The sequence below is a fragment of the Pseudorasbora parva genome, chromosome 16, assembly GCF_024679245.1.
Source record: "Pseudorasbora parva isolate DD20220531a chromosome 16, ASM2467924v1, whole genome shotgun sequence".
NCBI lineage: Eukaryota > Metazoa > Chordata > Actinopteri > Cypriniformes > Gobionidae > Pseudorasbora > Pseudorasbora parva.
In genome coordinates, this window is record NC_090187.1 from 38,945,698 (window position 1) to 38,970,915 (window position 25,218).

The window sequence follows — 25,218 nt, forward strand, 5'->3', positions numbered from 1 at the left end:
GAGCATCAATATTCCTATCCGGGATAGTTATTCTGACCCCTATAGATTTGAATGGGTATTGCAATCATCCTCGATGTGCTCTAACTTGAGAAATCATGAATGTAACTCTTTTTGCAAAGAATAATCGCTTTCGCAAGCACATTCTCATCCTGAGAACAGCCGGAATTAGTGCATACGTTTAACACTGAGTTTGTTCTGATGTGAAGCGCCATTCTCCTCTAAATCTGAATCAACAATTGCGTCTCTGTACAGAGACTGACAGATAGCCAACACCGCAGGAGGTGACGGCAAAGCCCCTTCTGAACAGGATTATGAGAATGAGACAAATAAAGACGCTTGGCTTATGTTGTTTAAAGCACAACATTGATTACAGCTTCCGCCTGAAATGTGCTGAATGGGCATGTTTAAATACACTTTTCTTGTCATTAATACATGTCGTTTAGATTAAGTGTAGTCAAATCAATTTTGATTCTGTTTCAGAGCTGTTTTATAGATTGATAAACCATAGCTTCAGTTACTAAATGTCTGTTAGTATTCTCAACAGAGCAGTTTGCTCACTAAACACTAATTACAGGTTTCACCGATTACAGACTCGGAACACCGGTTACAGGTCAATCAGAAAGAGAAATTGGTACATCACATTGCTTTAAAATGCTACTGTGTGACAATCATGAAAATTCATTTCATATATAGTGGCATAAAAAAATAAATTTCCAGCATATCTGAGGGAGGATGCCTCCTGGGTTCCAGATTAAATTTTGAAAGATCAAAAAAAGACTTCTCGCATTTACTTTCATCCGGATGACTAATGTCCGACCCTCATAAAACCTCACAAGCTCTGCCATCAGCCTGTGCAGACGCCAGCGCTCATCAAGAGCCCTCAGGCCTTTGGTTTCTGTCTCTTATCTGCTTGTGAACCTCGTGATTAGTAGAAAGTTCTTGCAAACACTGCATTTCTGCTAGTCAGCTGGCAAAATTAAATGGTTGTATTTCTGATTATTCAGTTTGATGGTGGAACAAACTAATTATTATTAAATCATTTCAGCAAAACAACATATATTAAATAATTATACAAATGTAAATAATTGTGTATATGTTTTGTGACAAAAAAAAAATATTTACAATACCAAGTTTGGTGGTGGAACAAAATTAATATTTATAATTTAGACTAAAACAATATATGATAAAATAATTATTTATATAACATTTTACACACAAAAAATTATGTTATTTTTTTAAAATAATAATTATTTCCGTTAACCCACAATGCAATGAAGTTCAACATTTTAAATACAGTTAAAACATCTGTAAAAAAATAAATACAGTATACATTGTGCACTATTTTTACTTTTTTTTTACATATACATGTGATGTGATGTAATAAATTTATATTTATTAATTATATATAATTATTTTATCATATGTTGTTTTATAATTGAAAAATATTTATTTTGTCAATTAGACTAAAACAATATAATGTATGATAAAATAAGTTTTTATATATTACAATCTTCAAGCCTGCATTTATCTGATCAAAAACACATAAATGTTTTAAATAAAAACAGTAACATTGTGAAATATTACAATTTAAAATATTAGTTTCCTATTTTAATATACTTTAATTCTGTGATCAAAGCTGAATTTTCAGCATCATTACTCCAGTCTTAAGTGTCACATGATCCTTCAGAAATCATTCTAATATGTTGATTTATTATCAAAGTTGAGCTGCTTAATATGTTTTTTATAATCTGTGATACTTTTTTCAGGATTCTGTAATGAATACAAATTTAAAAAGAACAGCCCTATACTTAAAATAGAAATATTTTGTAATAATATACACTACCGTTCAAAAGTTTGGGGTCAGTAACTTAAAAAAAAGTATAATACTTTAATTCAACAAGGATTAAATTGACAAAGTTTTAATAAAGATTTACGCTGTTAGAAAAAAAAAGTCTCTTTTCAATTATTGCTGTTCTTTTAAACTTTTTATTCATCATTGAATTTATTATTTTTATTGTTATTATTTTTACTACTACAATTACTAGTCCTACTGCTACTCTACTATTCATAGTATTAATGTTTTAAAGGATTATAATCAGTTGTTGCTGACTAATTGATACATAATCATTTATTTGTTACCACACCAAACTGGATATTTTATGTAACCCTAACAGAAATACAACAATATTAGATCTTCAAGATAGAGAATGCAATCTGCAAAATTTCAAGATATTGCCAAACATTTGTTGCAAAACACTGTCTGAAACGTGTACTGTACACAATGTATCTTTTCTTAATATGAAATATGGAGTTGAGAAATATCTGCTGTTCACAAAGAAATGGAGAAAGAGAGCGAGCTGCGACCAAGCGTAAAGCAGACAAACGTCTCCTCAGGTGGCTCTAAATGTCCATATCAAAGGAACTATGATTTGCTTTCATGTGTCCGCCAGGACAGTTCCCCTGGCGGTGTGTAATAGATCATTTGTCCTCCCTCCTCCCCGACTCCCCCTCCTGTCAGTTAAAATAATTAACAGGCAATAGCTGTCAGTTAAGTGCTTACCTATTCATGATCAGTGTGACATACGACCTGATTTTATGGCGATACCTGCATTCTGCAAAACATGCCGGAATTCCAGGACAAACCGACCTTGAGCAGTGAGACAACAACTTTAAGCAAGTTTGTTTAAAATACAAAAGCATATAGCTCAAGAATGGTTGGACTTGACCTCCATCTCCCTGTACAGTGGCACGTCCCTGTGGTGAGGACACAGCTCAAGGAAATGACTTGTCATTCAGGACATTCAGAAGGGCCAAGCGTGAACAGAAGTCTTGTATTTGAGCCAGACCTCGTGGGGGTGGGGGAGCTTTGAATAAAACACTAAATAACTCAATCAAATGAAAACCAAAAGATTTGCCACTGCTTTTCTTTTCAACTTTGACACACGGTCGCCTGGTGTAAGGCAAAAGCAGACAGCCCAAAAAATGGGTTTCAGTAACCAGGACAAAAAGTGTATCCAGGCCTTTTTACTCTAGCGCTGCTGAGCCTGTAAAAGGAGCATCTGTTTTGTTTCAGCACAGCTGAGAGTAATGAACCTGGGCAAGCAATGAACTGTGACTAAAGAAATCTTGGAGAGTCAATATTAGTTCTTAATATTCATATTACTGCCAAAGACACACAAAGAGAAGGCACAGTGCAGCAGATTAAATACAGGGTCTTATTGGAGTTTTTAGAGACTGTGCAATGAAATGTTATTGATATATATATATATATATATTTAAATATCTTTTAAACAGAAAATGTGAGGGCGGGTCAACCTGTCACTCACATGAGATCGACCAATAGCAAACCACAACCATCCAAATCAATTCCGATAGACAAAAGTCCCGCCCTATATTTTTTTCTTGTTTAAAAGCTGTTTCACTTGGTCATACGTCACAAATAGAAGAAAATACTGTGACAACTTTCATTTAATGCAGACTTTAAGACAAACTGTATAAGACTTATTTAAAAAAATATTAAAAATATCTTCATTTGTGTTCCGAAGATGAATGAAGTACTTATAGGTTTGGAAAAACATGAGGGTGTGAAATGACAGAATTTTCATTTTTGGGTGAACTAACTTTTTAAAATATAGGTAAAACAAGGCATCTTAAAGATTGCGTATCCTAAATGTTTAGAATTGTTCTCTGTCAACAGTTCACATTCATTCTTGTTGTCCAGCGTGGACACAAAAATTGGGCTTTACGTGGACAGTGTGCAAAAACATCAGCATGTATGCAGGCATTAGCGTACTGTCAAGTGGACTTGAACAAGGGAAGTATACTTTTGTCTTTAAAGGGTCAGGTATACTTCATGTTCCGCATTTCACTCTACACAGTTGTGCATGCAAGCCATTCAAAGTAAATAGTGAACCTTTGTTTTTCGAGGACTGTTGTGCACACAAAAATCGGGCTGCGAGCGTGTCACCAGACCATAGACTGTATAAAACAATGGACATAGTCGTGATGTCAACCATCCGTTTCCAGTGATGCCAGTACACTAATCTGACAATTTTTTTCCCCATTAATGAGTAATCTAACGCGTTACTATTTCCAAACCAGTAATCAGATTAAAGGAACTTATCCAAGTCACTGTGAGTTACTATTTTAGTCATTTTCCTTAGTAAAAAAAAGATATTTTTTGCTTTCTTCTTGCGTCTCGGGGAGAGTATTTTTTAATTTCAACTTAAAATGTCAGGAGATATATTGTTGACGTTACTGTTAAAAATGCACTTCCAATAAAGTGAGTGTTGGCAGGGATGTTGTCGGCAACTGCTGAATGTAACTAATAAAGTAACTGCTAATCTTACTTAGTTACTTTTAAAATCAAGTAATCAGTAAAGTAACTAAGTTACTTTTTAGACTCGGAACACCGGAGTAATCAAATTACTTTTTCAAAGTAACTGTGGCAACACTGTCCATTTTGAAGAGCATTTTTGAAGCCCAAAGTGCGGGGAGCCGGTCGTCGCCATCTTGGCAGTGCGTCACTCCTGGATAACCAAAAACGGGCAAATATTTGGGATGTGGGTGGATCTTATAATTTAAACGGATAAGTTATAATTTAAAAAAATATTCCCCACCCACCCCACAGGCAAAATTAGCTATATAGACCAAAACCACTTTTTGTACCATTCTGTAAACATATTTTTTCTGCTATAAAGTTGGGCGTTTTTACATGGGGTGTTCAATGGGGTGACTCCCTTTTGGTGCCTGTTTCTAGCAGCCAGTCAATAAATTGCAGTTTAAGTCACTTCCATGTTGGATTCAGGATTCCAGAAGGTTTCCGCTTGGACCAGACATACGCGAACTGATGACGAAAATTATGGCACATAAATATATGTATACTTTTTACATTAAGATGGCCTTGCATGTATCTGCCCCATTAGGCAATCCCAGAATGCATTCTGTGGATGATGCAAGTTGGTTTAAGGATTATTAAAAGAACTGATTAATTCCTGGCATGCATTAAACAAACAAACCTGTAAAAACCCTAAATAGGGAGAGCAACCAAGATCATCCAAGACCATCTAAAATGGTTTATTTCAGCTGGGAATTGAAATCACGTGACTCTCTCATGCATTCTATGTGCAGTGTTATTTGTATGATGCACAGATTTCCTGCCCATGTTGTGCTTCAAATCAGTCACTTCCACACTTAAAAAGGACATCTAAAATCATCCTAAGCTGGTTTGCTGGTCATAGTTGGTCACCCAGCCTGATCAGACTTGTCTGTTGACTGGTTTAAGGGGGTTTGGGCACTTTTGGTCAGCTTAAAACAGCTAAAACCAGTTTAAAACAGCAACCCAGCTTAGGCTAAATTAAGCAGGGTTTTTCTGATTTATTGCTCACACACAAATTTGGAATTTACTACGCACACTATGTTTGTCCTTTCAGAGGCCTTTGTCCTGGTTTATAGTTTGTGAATGTGTGAGAGAGAAACAATACAGCAATAAGACAAAGACTGTGTCAAGCCCACTCAGCTAGCAATGCTACACGAAGGGCCATACGAGCCATAGATTCAGCCAGAGCAAACAACACTCCTCCAGAGATTCCCTGACCTTGCTCAGTGTTAGGGGACACACAATCCTACTGTAGTGCAACATGGAAGGGAAGTCACTGGAGAACACCCCCGTTCAATCGGCTCTATTTTAAGATCTCCAGCAACTTCGTAGCTGAAATCACCTGCTGCAGAGCTAAACCCTGGCATTCGCAACTTCGCAAAGGAACGCTAAGCGTCTTAGAGTCAAAATGTCTCTCGAAATCCTTCAAGTGCAACATTGTGACTGTGTGAAATTTAGACATTTCCTGGGGGAAGGCTGCTGCTTTTTTTCTTGAAATTCAGACTCACTGTCTGGTAGGAGGGAAATCAATAAAAACACTCACTGAGAAAACTGTTTTTGGGCACCGCATGATACAAGGGCTAATCATTTAGGGAACATTCTGGCCATTTCATGTCTTGCTCCTTGGACAGAGTGACAAAATGTAAGCTGTATCTTATTTATTTAAAAAAAAAAGGTTAATGTGCTTCTTTGGATCAATTTATTGATGCGTGAAATATGTGATTGTGAAGCAACGCTCACATATTCCAGCCGCTCACAGATAAAGCATGCTAGCAGCAGGAGCCAACCACATCCTGAGTAAACATAACCTTCTCCCCGCTGGGAAATCATAAATTGACCCCCGACAAGCCCACATGGTCCCATTCCACCAATCACAGTGGGCCATTTTTCTCAAGTCTGCAGATTTCACAGATCCCCATCACAAAAGAAAATCTTTACACTATTTGATTCTGACATTGAGACAAGCCTACTGTTTCTTTAATAAACCCCAGAGGACTTTTAAAATGTGTGTACCCTTAATCTATTGGAAATCTAGGTTGAAAAAAGCACAAATTAAGACTAGATTAGAAGCTGCAACTATAAATCATGGATTTCTATTCATACAGTGCAGTAATTACTTGAACTTAGCAAATCAATTATTTATGCAAAATTGACATGGAGGCTGTTGGTATTTTCCGTCTCTTGATATAACAGGGAAAAATCCTCTGGATAAATTAGTCATGACCACATGTGCACGTGGAGCAGCCCAGACACATGAAATATTAAAAAAACCTGCAAAAGACAAAGTATGGGATTTTACAGTGAGCTACCCCAGAAACATTTTTAACTTTTATGATTGATGGATGGATGGATGGATGGATAGATGGATAGATGGATAGATGGATAGATAGATAGATAGATAGATAGATAGATAGATAGATAGATAGATAGATAGATAGATAGATAGATAGATAGATAGATAGATAGATAGATAGATAGATAGATAGATAGATAGATAGATAGATAGATAGATAGATAATTTCATACATCTGTAGTATAATAATAATAATAACTGGCAATTCTGGAATTAGAAAACATTGATTGTGTTCAAGTAGATTTTGTCCACATCATAAATGAGGGGACTCGAGAGCAGCAAGAGGGGCTTACCCTGTCCACACTATAAAGCATTGTCCACGCACACACCCAGTCCCTCATGCATAAATATGCAGGAAAATCAATCTACATGTCACATTCATGCTGGACAGGAACATATTTCCCACACCAACTCAGCATAATTTATAAGTCTTAGTGGACAAAGTCATGACACCTTCACAAAAAAAAGCACAAAAAACAATCTCTGCAGCAAGTTCACCTGTTCGTTTAAGCCTACAGAACAAAACAGACATTCTTACTTTCAAGCCACAATGAAGATCCATTCAGAGCACAATCCCTTTTTGAAAAGGCTGCAGTCCAGGTGATATGCTGACCCAGCTATGAGCCAGAGCAGGAATCCATCCTTTGCTAGCCATGGTAACCAACACCTTACTAGAAGCAGTGTGTGCGTGCATGCGTGAGAGCCGCGCGAGAGGAGAACTGACAGCGGCGGCCACGGGAAACCAATTTCAATCTATTGCCATGGCACCCGGCGCTGCGGTGACAGCGGGCTTTCAGGACGCAGACCTTTTCATTCAGCTGTGCGCCAGACCCTAAGCCCGAACCGCTGTCCCGCCTCGCTCCCGTTCTATTAAAACCTGCAACACATGCCATTTGTCAGGTTGGAGAGAAATTACCTCGGCCGACGAGAGAGGGTCTTTTCCGCGAGCGGGCGAGCCCCAGCCGTCACAGGGAGAAGAGGAACAGTAGCTCTGCAGGGATCCCCAGAGATGCCCAGGGCTGCAGCTCACACGGCACAGCGCATACGAACGCCAGCCACCGCCACCAGCAGCAGCAGCAGCATCAGCAGAGGAGGAGAGGGCGGGAGGGAGAGAGAAAGACAGAGAGAGCTAGAGAGAAAACGAGAGAGAGAAAGGGGGAATGAAACGCAGCAGAGGGGGGCTGCTCATTCTGAGGCAGCCAGGCACATTACATCATTGCTTTCCACTCCTGAGGAGGCAGAGCTGTGGAGAGGGGAGAGGAGGCACTCCCCTTTACACCTTCTATCTGATAACATAAGAACCTGCAGAGGAAAAATACACTGACTGCAACCGTCCCAGACTGCAATTCTGTGGATTAGCATCAGATTGAGATGGATTTTACATTTATGCACAAATGGTTTTACATATGTACACACACCCTTTTGGGCATCAATAATGGATGGCAGGGTAACAATCTAGGATGTTTGCAATCTAACCCTCGTTGAGAAGGAACCATTATTTCTGGGAAAATCAAAACAGTCATTTGCATTTTTTAGGCTACGTTAAGATTGCAGGCAAATGTTTTTTCACTCTCTTGTTTTCTCATTTCTCATGTGTCGTCCTAAATCCGACAGAGGTCAGATGTTTTACGATGCGACCTCGGTCCGAACAGTCATGGCAGAATTCATGTGAATTTCGTGTCGCTCTAGAGCAACATTCGTCACAATTCTGCACTCATGGGAGTCACTTCAAACATTTTGCACACACAAAGTTATCGAGAAAGTTGTGAAGGGTCAGAGAAGGACAGTGATGTGTCAGAACTCATAAGTATTACAGTGACAGTGACAAGCAAAACATCAGGGCTCGTATCATAAATGTGTAAAAACTGCTCTTTTTTCGCATCCTCGTCTTTGTGTTTTAAAATGGCTGTGCATAAATTTGCCAGATCACACTAATAAACACGTAATCGCTTACTTTAATGTCCTCCGTGTTTACTTCCATATGACAGTGGGCTGCGTGACGTCTTATTATCATTCATTTGCTCATGCGGGTCAGTTCAGGACCAGGATCTGTTCACACTGGAATCTGATATTGGCCACATTTAAAACAAAAATTTAATATAAAAAATAAGGCTGATAGTGTGAACACAACTGCTTGCTGGTCTGGGCAAATACACATACACCGATCAGGAATAACATCATGACCACTGACAGATGAAGTGAACATTTTGTCCTCAAAGTTGATTTGTTAGAAGCAGGAAAAATGGGCAAACGTAAGGAGTTGAGCGAGTCTGACAAGGACCAAATTGTAATGGTTGGATCTCTAAAACTGCAGCTCTTGTGGGGTGTTCTCGGTCTGCAGTGATCAGTATCTATCAAAAGTGGTCAAAGGAAGGAACAGTGGTGAACCGGCGACAAGGTCATGAACCGGCCAAGGCTCATTGATGCACGTGGGGAGTGAAGGCTGGCCCGTGTGGTCCGATTGTTTTGTTTTTTATATCACGTGGATGGCCGGGTGTATGTGCGTCGCTTACCTGGGGAACACATGGCACCAGGATGCACTATGGGAGGAAGACAAGCCGACGGAGGCAGAGTGATGCTTTGGGCAATGTTCAGCTGGGAAACCTTGAGTCCAGCCATCCATGTGGATGTTACTTTGACACGTACCACCTACCTAAGCATTGTTGCAGACCATGTACACCCTTTCATGGAAACAATTTTCCATGGTAGCTGTCGCCTCTTTCAGCAGGATAATGCGTCCTGCCACAAAACAAAAAAGTTCAGGAATGGTTTGAGGAGCACAACAACAAGTTTGAGGTGTTGACTTGGCCTCCAAATTCCCCAGATCTCAATCCAATCGAGCATCTGTGGGATGTGCTGAACAAACAAGTCCGATCCATGGGGGCCCCACCTCGCAAATTACAGGACTTAAGGGATCTGCTGCTAACATCTTGGTGCCAGATACGACAGCACACCTCCAGGGGTCTAGTGGTGTCCATGCCTTGACGGGTCAGGGCTGTTTTGGCAGCAAACTGGGGATCAACACAATATCATAATGTCATGCCTGATCAGTGTATATACCTAATACTTTATTTAATTATAAAAAAGTAGCAAGACATATAATAATAAAAAATAAAAATACATTTTATTTATGAAGCACTTTACATTTTGAAGAAAATCTCAAAGTGCTACAAAGGGAGGAAAATAACTTAAATAGAGCAATTAAGAATTAAGTTAAAATCAAGACAAAAAATGGAAACACAAAGCAATTTAAACATTGAAAGACTTTCTATGTTTTTCGTCCCATTTTAAAAGCATCAGTCGTTTGTAGAGCCGTCAGATGACCAGGGAGACATATCCGGAAATGTTCCAGATATTTTGTTTGGTCTTTAGCAGAAATGCATGCAAACTACTTCATATTTTAGAAATTACATTTTTGGCTTTAATTTATTTGTGAGTAAAATTTTCTTTGATACTTTCATTGAACAACAAAACATCATGAATGTTGAATAAAATAAACATATTCTCTATGATTCCCATTCATTTCTGTAAATTCCCATATATTGCAAGGGAAGTTTCCAATTTTTAAAATTCATGGATTTTTGCAACCCTAATTATAAATTATAGCCAAATGATCATGAGAGTCACATTATTTCTAACTGTCCATTGTAAAACATGTTTATTTATGCTGTTATATTTGAGAAAGTTTATTTTCCATTTATTTAGCACCACATAGTAACCGCAAAGCACAAAACACCCTAGCAACCTCATTGAAACACTGAAAAAAACTAAATCAAAATATACTATCAATGACAGCAACATAGTAAAACTCGATCTTAGAACATCTTAAAACAACCACTTAACAACACTCTCGCAAAGACCCTACACCCTAGTGCTGTGGCGGCGAGTTTTGGGCGGACAAGCACTACTCAGACTCAAAAATCTGCTTTGCTTTTAAATGGAATCAGGAGGGGCCTGTTTTACATTCGCTTTTGCCAAAGAGGCTCCAAGGATCTAGAGCAGCATAAGGCCAGCGAGGGGCCGATGATGGAGCATGTGGTCACAGCGGTTGGCTGATGGTCCTGAGAGACAGTGCACACTCACTGCCTTTCCATCCCCACCCACTGCCACACCGCTCATGCCTACAAACACACGAGAGTTCACCAGGACGTGAACTCTTTTCAACTCTCTTTCAAAGGGAATGTGAAAGAGAAAACTATAATTGTGCAACACATAAGACGGCACATGTATAAGACATAGGCTGGTCCTGTTTTCTTACAGTTGCAAAAAACAGAACAATGAATTGGGAAAGGAAACAGCAGATATTAGTATAGACTATCAGTTAAGGATTTTTTCATGACTTTGAAAGAAGTCTCTTACGCTAACAAGGGCTGAGAATTATTTGATCAAAAATACAGCAAAAACAGTAATATTGAGCAATAATATTACATCATAATTGTTTTCCTTTCCTTATATTCTAAAACATTTATTCCTGTAATGGCAAAGCTGAATTTTCAGCATCATTCCTCCCGTCTTCATGTCACACGATCCTTCAGTAATCATTCTAATATGATGATTTGGCACAGAGTTATAGTAACTATTATTGGTACGCAATTATTAATGGTGCATATTATTGTCAGTGTTTTTGCTGCTCAATATTTGAGGAAACATTATACATTATTTCACAATTCTTTGATCAATAGGAAGTTCAAAAGAACAGCATTTATTTGAAATAGAAATATTTTATACCATTATAAATGTCTTTACTCTTTACTGTCACTTTTGATCAATTTAATTCATCCTTGCTGAATAAAAGTTTTCTTTCTTTCTGTTTTAAATGGTATATCACGGTTTTCACCGAAAACGCTAAGCACCAAAACCTATTTGCAACATTGATAATAATAAGAAATGCGTTTTAAGCAACATATTTGAATGATCAAAATAAATAAAATAAATATAAAAATAAGTGCTGGGGAAAAATGAATCGTGATTAATCGCATCTAAATGAATCGTGTTTACATAATATATGAGTGTGTGTGTACTGTGAATAATTATTATGTAGCACATGCATGTACTGTATATATTTAAGAATTTTTTATATTTTTAGATAAAAATTATAATATTTATATATAAGATAAATGATATATACAGTACATGCATGCAAAATTCCTTAAATATACGCCCACATAATAATTACAGCCTATAAATCTAGACGCACCCTATAGCTGCAGCAAATCTAATCTGCAGCGAGTGTCGTCTAGCAAACTCTCAATGCTTTCTGAGTTGTAAACGCCAGACTCTGGTCAGGCCAATCACATCGTGTATAGAGTCAGTGGGCGGGGCTTAATATAATGACGGCTGAGTTGCGTTTGCGTGCTTCTAGTAAACACAGCAGCTGGCGAACGGCGGTCTTTTGAATCGGCTTTGACCGCGACTCTGGAAGACTTGGAGTTAAGCTTTTCTCTGAGAAAAGAACAAAGAACGGCACTGAAGTCATTCTTAAGAAGGGAAGATGTGTTCGGAGTTTTGCCGACCGGATACGGCGAATGTTTAATCTGTCAGCGAGCTCTGCTTCACCTTCATTGCTCTGGTTGGTGTAGCGCTATCCTATCGCGTGCAGAGGGAGTTTGAAAGACAACCGTTTATCCGCCCCTCGGATTGAGCCCTGTCAATGGTGAGTTTCCAGACCAAACATTTTGATGTGGGTCTAGCTTGTCAGGATAGCCTTGGTGAGCACATCTTTAAAAATATATTTTTTTTAAATCATCATTACTCCAAACTTATGACCAGGATTGGAGTAAGTAGAGCACAAATACACAATATAATACAATCATTTTTGTTTCATTGTTTTAATCATTAATTTTCCCCAATCATAAGTCAGTATACACACAGCACTGACTAATTTACTTCTCGAACACCAACTATATACACCACCTCTCATACCGAGAGAAGAGCCTGACATAGCACCTTTTGTCATGCACCAAAAAAACTGCATTTTATATCCCAGCTGGTGAAGCCTGGCTGCGATTGGCTTTGTGAAGAGCCCAGCAGACCCCAGCTATTATCTGCAGATTGCAGCCAAGTACTGACAAACAGATTTCAGAGTTGTCTTTGCTAAAGCACTTTACATCAAAGTGATACACATTTAAAAAAGAGTGACAAGGGCAGAAAAACAGGGAGCTCTGCTATTATTTCATTCAAAGGTCCATTTCCACACAGACCTCCAAACAAGTCTTCCCAATGTGTTGCGTTCCCCTCGATCTACTCAGCTTTGCGGTTAAACGGAGACTCCAGCTTTTTAGGACAAGGCGACGAGCTGCTGTCTGCTGAGTCTGAGCAACACAGAGTCAGCCAGTGAAAACACAGTCCTTTTTGTTCTGCAGCAGACCTAACTAAGTGATCATGATTTATTTGCGCTAATTCCACACTCTTCAAAAAAGCCATTGATTCATAGCAAGCAAAATCTCCCCAACAAATAGAGCAGCCCTGTTTCTGATGAATGGCCTCCGCTCTTTTCACTGGCACTTGATTTCATAGAAACGATTTTTCTCAATAGTGGCAGCTGTTGGTCAATCGATGGAGGGTTTGAAGAAGAAATCATGGCCTTTTGCTGCAGTGCACTCTTGACTGGGTAAACGGCAGATGTTATTGCTCAAACTCTCTGAGATAGAGGACGATATTGATGGGGTTTAGTGTCCTCTGTGGAATGCAGAGTGTTATGCATTCTTTGCTTGTTCTATCATTTCATGATGCAAAACAACCAACTTTCTGCTACCTGCCCTTGCTTGTCCTTTAGCTGTGCATTATTGATATCAATGGGAAGGCCTGATTTGCTTCTAATATTTTACATTCCATAAGTCAAATCCAGGTCAAAATTATAATCGTTTTCATGTATTAACTGGTAAATGACAAATAATCTAAAATTCTATACTGTTGTGTCTAAATAATAATAATTAAAAAAATAAAAAATAAAAAATAAAATGCTGCAAGTGAAATTAGGCACACGTTAGAACAATAAGAAACACGGATACTGCTAAAGATTACATTTACCAGTGTTATTAAATCATAAGTGTTAATAAAGATTAACTTTATGGAAACATTAGATGATGGTGAAATAAGCATGTACAATCGACCAATACCAATAAAAGAATTTAAACAAAAAACTCTGATATTGCACCGTCTTAATTTATTAACTATCATTTCATTATTTAAATTTCTTTCACTGCCATTGACAGAATTATCCGCAATTATGACAAGTTTTGGGGAAAGTTACTTTGAAAAATAACGCATTACAATATTGCGTTACTCCCTTAAAAAGTAACCATTTAAATTTTTGTTTTGTATTAATTTTAAAAAGTAACTGATTATTAACTAATAACAGTCTACTCCAATCAGAGTTTTTGTCACCCTTTTGAATCCAATCCGGAGGTAGTCTTTGACAAAAACGCTGTTTTCTCAGCTTTTGTTTAAAATGTTGCTGACGCTGTTTGTTTTTTTGTTTGTTTTTTTCGCTGGCGGGGAAAAAGTTAAACTATTGGTGTTTTTTAATTAAATGAGCATGCGCAATTAAAAATCCGATATTGGCCAATATCAATAAGTTAAAAATCAAGCTATGCCACCACACTCTAACTACTATGTACGCACAAAAAAAGATATACCCCTTTATATATATATATATATATATATATATATATATATATATATATATATATATATATATATATATATCCCGTTGCAACCCGTTCTCACCCCCAAGGCGTCAAAATCCGAAGCATGGTCAAGCTCCTTCCCTATTGGGCAGTGTCAAGATTCATATTACAAAATAAATGTTGACTACGTTATCAATAAAAAAAACTATTCCAATCTTGACAAAACACATCGTCAGAAAGATCTAAATCAGTTAGCGACATACATCTATTAGGAGAATGCATCAAAACAAAAATGCAATGGAATGTGGGTAACGCCATGTGGCCTAAACAGTTTTTTTGTGATATCAACTTCAAATTTGGAACACAACTTAGTTAGACATGGCTTTAGTACAGAACATTTGATTTACAGTAAATTTAAACTTCCATAACTTTTTTCATACTTTCATTTTTTGAAGTGCTTTTGCTTCAGCAATGAGCTGACTTCTCTAAAACAAGACCAAACGTAGGTCTATAAGCATTCTAGAATTTACAACCATTTAATTTTGAATGCATTTTCACATCTATTCTCAGAAAAGGGGTGAGAGTTAATGGTTTAAAAAAAAAAACTAACTGCGTTTCTAAATGCTCAAATCATGACTTTGAATGTTTTTTTGAAAAACATTTCTCAGGTTGGACCAGTTGCAATGACTTTACCAATTGCTGATTTTATTTTATTTAGAACGCGGGACTTCTGCATTGCATTTGCTCCCATATAGTTATATGAGTGCACCTTTTTTCTGTGTATAAAGTCTTTGGTATATGTACTTACAAATTGTGTTGTATATTGCAAACCACTTTGCTATTGAGGTGGGATACGGTTTAAGGGTGGGTTAAGGTGTAAGAGTAGGGTCAACAGTGTAATTACAGAAATGAATTGCAGCTGTAATTACATGCAGGGTTTTTTAAAAGTACAATTTACAATAATTTAAATGTTATACATAATAGTATTTGACAAAGTGGGACCTAAAAAAAGGTTTATATTTGGTGGTTAGTTTTTTGTATTAAGAGACTTTTTCTGTCCACAGCTATTATAACTGGCTGATTTGCCCTTCACCACATCAAAACTGCATAAGACATCATTGTTCATGGACGCCCAAACAGACCAGAATAATAATGGAACATTGTCCGTTTCATATTGGACTTAATACGTATGACGAGGATGGTACAGAAAAACAGTCAAATGTCTTTTGTGAGTCCCTTAGTGTCTCCAAGAGCCCATGAATGACATTCCTCATATGCAGTATTGTAGGTTGTCTGGAATGCAGAAAGCCGATCAGACTGTACTGTTTTCCATCATGTACAAAAACTCCTCTTACAGGGCAATGCCTTAGGCAAAGAGAGAAGCTCCAGGAATACAAACACCATGGCAAAAGAAGTTGACCTCTAGCTGTGAAGATTTGTCCTGCCTAAAATCCTTGAGATATTACAGTGGAACAGAGGGCTACAGTGTTTTCTGCTATTGTAGACATGCTGCTTGCTGCCAGTTTTCAGGTTCAGATTACAGATTGTTCTAAAGTAGTGTCAATGTCTGACCATGACAGGGAAAACCCCTTTTTAGTCTATGAAAGAAACCTTGGGAAGAACCCAAGCTCAAAAGGGAAACTCATCCTCTGCCAGTTGACCTCTATGAGTAAGATATTATATGTCTTATGTGGTCACAATGGTTACTACTTAAATTCCGGCATGAAATTGCATTAAAAATAGGAAAACAACATTCGGTTCAGGAGGGAATAGACACAGGAAATGAAAGAGTCTGACGGATAGATAAATGATCCAAACTACTATATAATACATTACCTACCAAACTAAAACCTTACCTATTTACACTATAATGTTCAAAGAATTTAATATTTGTATTAATTTGATTAAAAATGTCAGTAAAGATTTTAAATAAATGCTGTTTGAGGAACTTTCTGTAAATATTAAGCAGTGACTGTTTTCAACATTAATAAAATAAACATTTCCTGAGGAGCAAATCATAATATTACAATGATTTCTGAAGTATCATGTGACTAAAGACTTAAAGGGGGAGTGAAACACTCCCAGTCAATCTCATGTCAATCTTGAGTACCTATAGAGTAGTATTGCATCCTTCATATCCCCGAAAACTCTTTAGTTTTATTATATTTATAAAAGAAATATAGGCTGTACCGAGTCTTTCCGGAAAAAAACGAGCGCCTGGAGGCGTATCGAGTGGGAGGAGCTAAAGAATGACGATCGCGCACAAAGCGGTGACGTCCTCAAGCGTGGAGAAACCCATGGCTATCGATCAGATTCAGTTAATACATATAAGATCCAGAATCAGATTCGGAGGCTGAAATAAATTGAACAGGAGAAACAGCAGCAGCAGGACGTCCGTCTCTGTGGTATGTACTGTATTTAGTGGCCTGTCAACATTTGTGTGTGTTTACTCGCAGATTATGAGGACATGATTCGGTTTAAGGACTATTGTATGCGACCAAACCTTAGCAGTAGCAAGCAAAACGGTTTTGCACGTCAGACTAGTGTAACGTTATATATAGAACAACAATGGAGTAACCGTTAGCGCATTTGAATGACGAAGCACGCGATCGTGTCGTTTACTGATGTTTACTCACACGGCGATAGCCAACAGCACAGACATTTGAAGCAGTTTTACTCACCGGCTGCTTCCAAAGCAGGACCGAACCATTATCGCTGGGACCGCTCCGTCAAAAACACACTTCTTTGGTATGATTTGCTGAAGTCCTGTGACAGCAGTGACCGTGGAGATCCACTTTTGTGACGAGACTGAAGCGATGTTGTGAAGCTTCCCGTCATTTTGCGTTCAAATCGGTTCAAATGCAGCGCTGCCTTCCCAGAATGCTGTGCTGAAGCGTTGAAGTCGCTTGATGTCACCCATAGGAATAAAGTGGAGCGCGGTGCGGACTATAACAACATAAGTGTTCACGGACGAGTGGATCTCTCAGCTGAGAGCATTGTTGATGGGGCGTGCATTTCCTCTCTCGCTCTAGTCACGCGCCCGTGCGCACCCTACCGGGAGAAGAGCCCGTACGGCCCATACAAGGACCTTCCGCTCTATCGACGTCAAGCCGAGCCATACTCCAAAAAAACTCTCCGAAACTTGTGAGAAACCGGAAGGAGTATTTTTGACACAGAAATACTGAGTGTAAAAAGCTCAGCATGCATGAAACAGCATTTCACCCCCCCCCCCTTTAAGTAACGATGCTAAAAAAAATTCAGCTTTGCATCAAAGGAATAAGTTACATTTTACTTTTTGATGCATCCTTGCTGTATTTCTTAAATAAATAAAAATATTTTTAAATGGTATACAATATTTATTTAAATTTAGCAGCACAGTTCACCCAAATTCTGCTTTTTTAATAACATTTATATTTACATATAAATCAATATGTGACCACCCTCTCAATCAATTTCAAACTAGCATGCACTGCGACAACAAAAATAAACTGGTATGTGATCATCCAAATTCCTAATAGCCAGCACTTGGATGAAAGAAAACAAAAGAACCTATATCATATCATTCAAACTTAAATATGCATTAATGACTCACTATTTTAAACAGCCTTAGAGTGCCGTAAACGTCGGTTAATTGTCAAGTAATTACAAAAATGCACTCACAAAGGGAGTCCAGTCTTCTCAGGCATGAAGTATGGTGCTGATTGATTATATTTAGCAGTGGCAGTGTGACTGCCCTCTCCCAAAAGCATTTCGCTAATTACACGGTCAGAGGTCAAAGAGCTGGCCCCTTTTGTGTCCATTCAACACTGCCAAGACAAATCAGATCGGCTGACAATCTTACTTTGTGTGTGATGCACTCTTTTAATCTAGGAAAGAGGATGTGGGCTGAAAACAATCATATCAAATCTCTGGATAGTCGTCATGCAAGAATGGCATCCAACCTTGCATGAGTTGATTGGTGTGATTCATGCACCGATTTAACAACTTAAAATGGGACCAAATGTCAAGAGGTCAAAGATCTTCTGTTGTCCTGCATGAGACAAGAATTACAAAAATGTGACGTGAAAGCCATGCAAATATGCGATCAATTAAAAATGTTATATTTACTAAACAAAGCTCTCAGAGCGTGTCTTTTTTGGTATTTTAAATGATGGATGGGATGGATTTGGAATAATAAACAATTTAATAAATCCGATTCTCTGAAGGGGTCATGACATGTTCCTTGAGGTTTACATATAATGGTACTAAAGTATTTGCACAAAAACAGTTAGTTTCAACCTTCATTCTGACTCTCTGTCTGAAATGATCAGTTTTTAAGGGGTGGCTCCTTTAAAGGTGCACTATGTACATTTTCTGCAGTAAAATATCCAAAAACCACTCCAGCGGCCTTGCTCAGGTCCATCAACATTCAGTCCTGGTCTGCTTCACACTACAGTAACGTTTTTCTTAATGTTAAGTTGTGACGTAAGAAACGCCTTTTTTGGGTCCAAGCCTCAACTCGTTTCACTTGAGAATGCCATCGACGCCCATTTATGAGTGCTATTTTTTTCATATTAAACATCAAATATTTAAAAAAGTTAAACATTTTAAATACTTACAGTCTACACAACAGTCTCTATGGCCACAGCGTTACAGACATTCATATTTTAACGATTTATAAAAGATGAATCACTGTCTGGCCATCTGGAATTTTGGTATGGAGAAAAAGCTTTTTTTGTAGTACTACACCACATTGTGTGTGTATATTAGCACCGTTTATAGTTTTTCTTGTGGTATAAGATAGAGTGTTTGGACCCGGAAGCGCTGCCGCGTGACGTCAGACTTAACAACCGGATAATCAAATCCATGAACATGATTTCTGCCCAAGTCCTATCCCGATTCTTTTCCACCGGCTGTGAGGTGAAGCCTACATGTCCCAAGATGCTGCGCTCAAACCTGCCATCATCAAACTACGCCTTTGCTTTGAATAGGCGCCCTCCAGTGGACGCAAAAATTACATAGTGTAGCTTCAAGGCTCGTCGCCAAATGCCACTGTTATGATTGGCTGACGTCATTGCATAGAAAACCAGCGCCCACTCTCTATTGCACGTAAGTGTTTTGAAAACATCCATATAAAACATAGTTTATTTGCAGTTTGTGAAGCAGCTGCTGTCAGATTTAACAGTCGGCTGCTTAATCTTTCAGCAAAAGTTTCTTTGCGAACTCTCCATTATACTGCGCCTCGTTTACAAAACAATCTGCTGTCAAATTCTCTGAACAAAAAGAATTCTCTGACGCAAACCAGGAAGCCATTAAAAATAAACCAACCACTTGTTCCTGATGCTGGGATCCTTCTGAAGTCTGAACAGACACATATGAGCTGTTTAAACAGAACGAGACAAACCAAACGTTCCTTTACGCTAACATTTTCTATTACATTTAACCCATTGTCGGCAGACTTAAGGGCGAGGGGTAAAGTGAACACGCATCTGTATCATATGTTCTATTTGCTTTTGATGCGACACTCGCATCCAGTGTAGCAAATGTCAGCTGTTAAACTACTGAACGCCAGTGGGTGGGGCCTACGGAAGAAATATTCATCGATGTCTTGCTCTGTCTCAAATCCACACAGGCAAAAAAATTATGATAAGTACACAAGCCAACAAAATACATTCTCTGTTCTCTGTTTCAATAGTACAATGTACCCAAACATAGTAACACTGAATAAGCCATGCTTTTAAAATGTATGCTTTACTTGGACATCTACATAAATAATACAATAGATTTTGTGTAGAGTAGACAACATATTTACATAATATAAGTAATGTGGTATCCACCCTAGCACCGAGATCTCAATACTTGACACACAATAACAGGAACATTCCTTGGATCATTTGAGTATCAATGTGTTATATTGAGTAGAAAATGAACTCCAGATGGTCACAGAACAGCAAGTTACTAAACCTAACAACGAAAGCAAATGACAAAACAGTGTAAATACAGCTGGAAAACAGTGATAAAAAAAAAAAAACTTTGTTATTCATTCATGTTCAAGTGTATGATGGGGAGAACCAGGATCAGAAAAATTGAGTAGGTTTTACTTAATTTTATAATGTTGATATTTATGCTTTAATGTCTACAAGCTTAAATTGAATACTAATATTGAATTTACTTAGTTTTTAAAATCTGCTGAAACTAACTTAAAATCTGGCCTTGAATCATTTTCAGATTCAGTAGGGGTCTTGCTAGCCTGACGTGGTCATACTCAATTCTAGTCAGAATATGAGTCTGAAACTGCTCCATTGGGCAGTGATTATGGGGCGTGTTTCAACCGAACCAGGAAAGACATCAATTGGACAGACCGACAACCAATCAGAGCAACGAAGCGACGCATTGTCAAATATCAACATAGTTCAACTGCACTGTGTTGCCAAGTCCGCGTTTTTCCCCCCGCGGGTTGTTTTCTATGTCCGCGGATTGAAGCGACTATTATGTGATATATAGACCCATGAGTGTGAATTTTAGCAAAATAGCACACATTTTACCCCCCAAACGCCATTTTTCCCCCGGAGAACCCCCCAGGAAGCTATTGTTTAGGGCTAGTAGTTGGTGGGTTTTGTTGTAAAAACTTGGCAACCCTGTCTGCACGCACGCTGAAATCAGGCTGGAATACACAATCTTTGCCGGTGTTGTAAAAAAATAAAATAATGTAATGATACACAGAGTACTTACCCAACATGGTCATCATTTCTGAGAGAAATTGTGATGGTGAATGCAGATACAAGCAAGCTCTCCGTTTAGGATTCCAAAAAATATAATCCAAGCCCCTTTGATGACGTGATGATTACGTTACTGTTGATCATCTGTCCGTCATCGTCTAAAGCCCGCCCTGATGATTTCATTGGTCTGAACAGTTTCTGTTCGGGGATAATTACTCCTCTATGGAGCAAGGCCAGACCGAACCGCCCGACCTAAAAAAAAAAGTGGGCGGGGCTAAGTTCGGCTGGCATCCAGGCTAGGGTCTTGCAGCATCAAACACGAAACTCTACTTAGTATTTCAATATTTTAGCATGGGATTAATTCCACATTGGTAGAAAAATAAACATGCATCAACATTTAAACAGAATATAATTTGGTTCTGGTATTTTATTGGTTAATTCTGGTGCACATCACCATGTCATGTTAAACAATCCATGCCAAAAACAAACAAACAAACATCAAAATCCAATCCTTTCTTTGGAAAGGTTCTCAATGTACCAAATGTAAACACCACAGATTAATAACCAGGTCAAAGCACACCCTTCCCAATGCCAAGAATCTGTACGATCCATCAACTCAAAGCATCAGCAGCCTGTTTTCTTTGGATTCTTTTACACTTGTTACTTTTTAACACTCTATTCATGCCTCTATAGCCACCATCATGACAAAACTCTAAAACTATAAAAAGAAGCAATGCAAACAAATTAATCTGTGGTTAAGAGAAAATGAGAACTATGTTTTTTCCACTTCTTTCTATCCCCCTGCAGAGTGGCTGGTGATGCCCCACAGAGAAAGTAAAAGCAATTATATTGCACAGTGTTACACAAATGAAAAGAATATCATTGCATTTGGGAAATATCAACAGACACCATGGGAAACAAAGCTATAGCTTTCCTAGCTGAAGTATTATTCTTTGCTATCATAATTTAAGGAACAGCTTGGCTTTGTAAACAAGCATATAATACAGTACTTATCAGCGATATCCCAGCTGCTGCACACTGCTGAAAATCAAAACACAATCTTTAACTGTTTATCTTGTGTTCTCCAGTCAGGCTAGTCAAACTTGACCCCAAATTATCCAATCATTTCAATACGTTCCTTTAATAGAGATAAATGCCTGCTGAATTGTCTTGTCAAAACCACTGAAAGACATTATTTAATAGCAATCTGAAACTCTTCGTGATAAATTATTTCTCTGACAGAGCACTCCAAATGTACAGTTTGAATGTTATTATAGACTAAGCATGTCCTAAAAGCGAGTTATTTTTCAGCCTGTGATCGCACAGAGGGCCTATAGAGAAAATGCTGATGCTAACAGCAGGTAGCACCATATAGAGTCAACATTGAGTCGACGTTACATTCCCAGGCCCAGAGCAATCGCACAGCAGGGTTTGATGTTGGTACAAAACTAAATGACGGACATCATGTAAACACAACAGTTATACTGTTGTGATTCTCTCTTTCTGCCATGAAGTTAAGTATACGGTTTATTATTAGACTTAATTCAGTCGTTGTGACTGGCAAAGTTGTGATGCAAGATTTTATAATGATTCTCAGAATAAGAGCGGTAAAGGTCCGGCTCTGTGTGGTTATGTAATGAGAACACGAAGCAAGACCCGCAGCACAAAAGCTGTCACTTTATTTTTTGGATTTTCTACCATCTAATGAAATGACAGAGCTAAGCTTGGACCTTAAAGATTGGTGCAGTGGATTGAGGGTGTGTTCACACATTTGTAGCTCAGTTTTCTTGTTTTTTTTTGGTCCAGACCCAACAAGAACCTAAAGATAAAAACAAAACTACTTTTTACTTTCTAATAGAACTTGTCGAGCATCCAAAACAATGCTGTGTGGTGGGCTAAATGCACTCTCTGTACACAATCAGGCATAACATTATGACCTATTAATATTCCTAATATTGTGTTGGTCCCTCTTTTGCTGCCAAAACAGCCCTGACCTGTCGAGCCATGGACTCCATGGACCCTTGAAGGTATCTGGCACCAAGATGTTAGCAGTAGATCCTTTAACTCCTTTAAGTTGTGAGGTGGGGCCTCCATGGATCGGACTTGTTTGTTCAGCACATCACACAGATGCGTGATTGGATTGAGATCTGGGGAATTTGGAGGCCAAGTCAACACCTTAACTGTAGAGCGGTGTATCTCCTCTCCCCCTCCCCCTCCCCCTGACTCGAGGTTGCCAGGTGCAGCTGCAGGAACGTTTGTAGATCTGCAGATGTGGTAACTAGAGCAGATCTCGCAACCCGGATGCCGAAACACTACTGACTTTGTGATTGGTCGAAAGGTGGAGGGCGGAGCTCAAGGCCAAAACACATGTCAACATCAACATCAGTTGAGGGCTGCAACAACAACTTTTAAATGACAATATCCTGGCCGGACTACTGTTGTCAGTGATATAAGTATTTGAAATGTCATGAATATCATGATTTCTTAATGTCTAGTGACATATCAGGGCCATTTTATGATTGATTGAAATACATTTCTTACATACAGTTCCTTTAAATGAAAGTTCTCTTGTTTGTAAATTAGTGTTTTATACAGGCTGTTCTCTTAATATGTTTACATTTTAATGTATTTTTTACAGAATTATTCTGGCAATCACAGCTGCCAGTTATTTTTGTAATAACATGTTTTTTTATAAAAATGTGGGAAAACTGTGCACAAATAATTATTTTTGTTAAAATGTTCAGTTAGTAATTTAAAAACAAAGTAAACACACATGCAGAATAGCATAAGATGATTCACGGAAGACAGCTTGCACATGACAGCAATCCATCTTCATCAAAACATAAAAAACCCTGTATATTGTGAGATCAAAGCTCAAATAAATAGGACACAGCTTTACAAGTCAACCAGCGAACAATGTGTACTATCCAAGAAAAGCTCACATGAAGGAGGAACTCACAACATACTTCAAGGACAAGATCACTGCAAGCTCAGCCAAGCTCTTATTCAGTAGTGACATATTGAGTCCCTTTAGAGAAGAGCAGGACACATTTTGACAAACTGCGTTGTGCTGCGCTCTTCACCTTGAAGAGTAAGTTCTTTGTGTCCTTGAAGCAGGACTTCCCTCAAATTATGGGAGTACGATCATTATAAAACCCACACAGAGGGTGACCACCGTTCTCTTATTTCACTCCTACCTGTACAGCCATCTCCCTCCCCCCTCATCCCTCGTTCCCTTTCTTTCGCTGTGGTGTACTGTTCCACGTTACCTTGGCAACGCAGTGGTTATGTTCTGCTCTCCATTCAGCCGGCATTCACTTGCCCTGGAGGGCAGATGCACTCTGCTTGTCCTCCTGTCATCCACACCAAAAAAGCCCATGTGGACGGCTCCATCAACTCTCCGTTTAACCTTCACGCTGCCTAAGACAACTGCAGAAAAGAGAAGAATAACTATAGACATCACAAACACAAAATCAAGTGCTACCAGATGTCTTCTCTTTTCTTACCAGGAATACAATTCGTCTCAAAACTGCATTGCAAAGATGCTAAAACCTTAGTCTGAGTGGGGGTTGAGGACATTTCTCTAATTGAGGAGGCTGGTTGCCATGGCAACATATTGAACAGTTGCATAGGGTAATGGGAGAACACCTTACTGCTGCTTGGTTTCACCTAGCTGAAGTGACATCCTGCCATCTCCGAATCTCTAGTGTAAATCCAGTAAAGAAAATACACACTGCTTTCATTTAAAAAAAAAAAACCTTCAGCTGCTTTAATCCATTCATTTCAACATTACACGAAAGACACACTAAAGAGTGTTAATTTGTGATTTTAGACAAAGCTACAATGCAACAAAAAGACTCAACACGTCCTTAAAACCAGACACTGCTTTGTTTATCTTCTCTCAGGTCGAGAGCGTTATTAATTTGAGCGCTGACAGAGCCGGTATGCTGGTATGATTAACTAACGTAACCACAGTGTTTATTCTGCACACACGCCTTGTCTGTCTCACAAAGGTCAATCACAGTAACATATGTAAAGTTATACAGCAAATCATGTTGTAGACACATTACAAGTGTTTCTGAAACAGACTGGATTTTGGGTAACACTTCATTTTACAGTGTCCTAGTTAGACATTCTCTAGTTACTATAAATTATGCATAA

General features: G+C 38.4%; 1 protein-coding gene across 5 annotated transcripts in view; it reads right to left on the bottom strand.

Annotated features, from left to right (window-relative positions):
* Nucleotides 1-25,218, bottom strand: part of sema4ba (sema domain, immunoglobulin domain (Ig), transmembrane domain (TM) and short cytoplasmic domain, (semaphorin) 4Ba) — a 112,312-nt gene that overhangs the window by 77,863 nt on the left and 9,231 nt on the right. For 3 of the 5 annotated variants that reach the window (XM_067418950.1, XM_067418951.1, XM_067418952.1), the window contains exon 1: nucleotides 7,648-8,590. The gene's annotated coding sequence lies outside the window, so the exon portion shown is untranslated. Of the gene's footprint in view, nucleotides 1-7,269; nucleotides 7,290-7,647; nucleotides 8,591-24,326; nucleotides 24,487-25,218 lie in introns of those variants that run through there. The other 2 variants (XM_067418953.1, XM_067418956.1) reach the window with 2 other exon arrangements.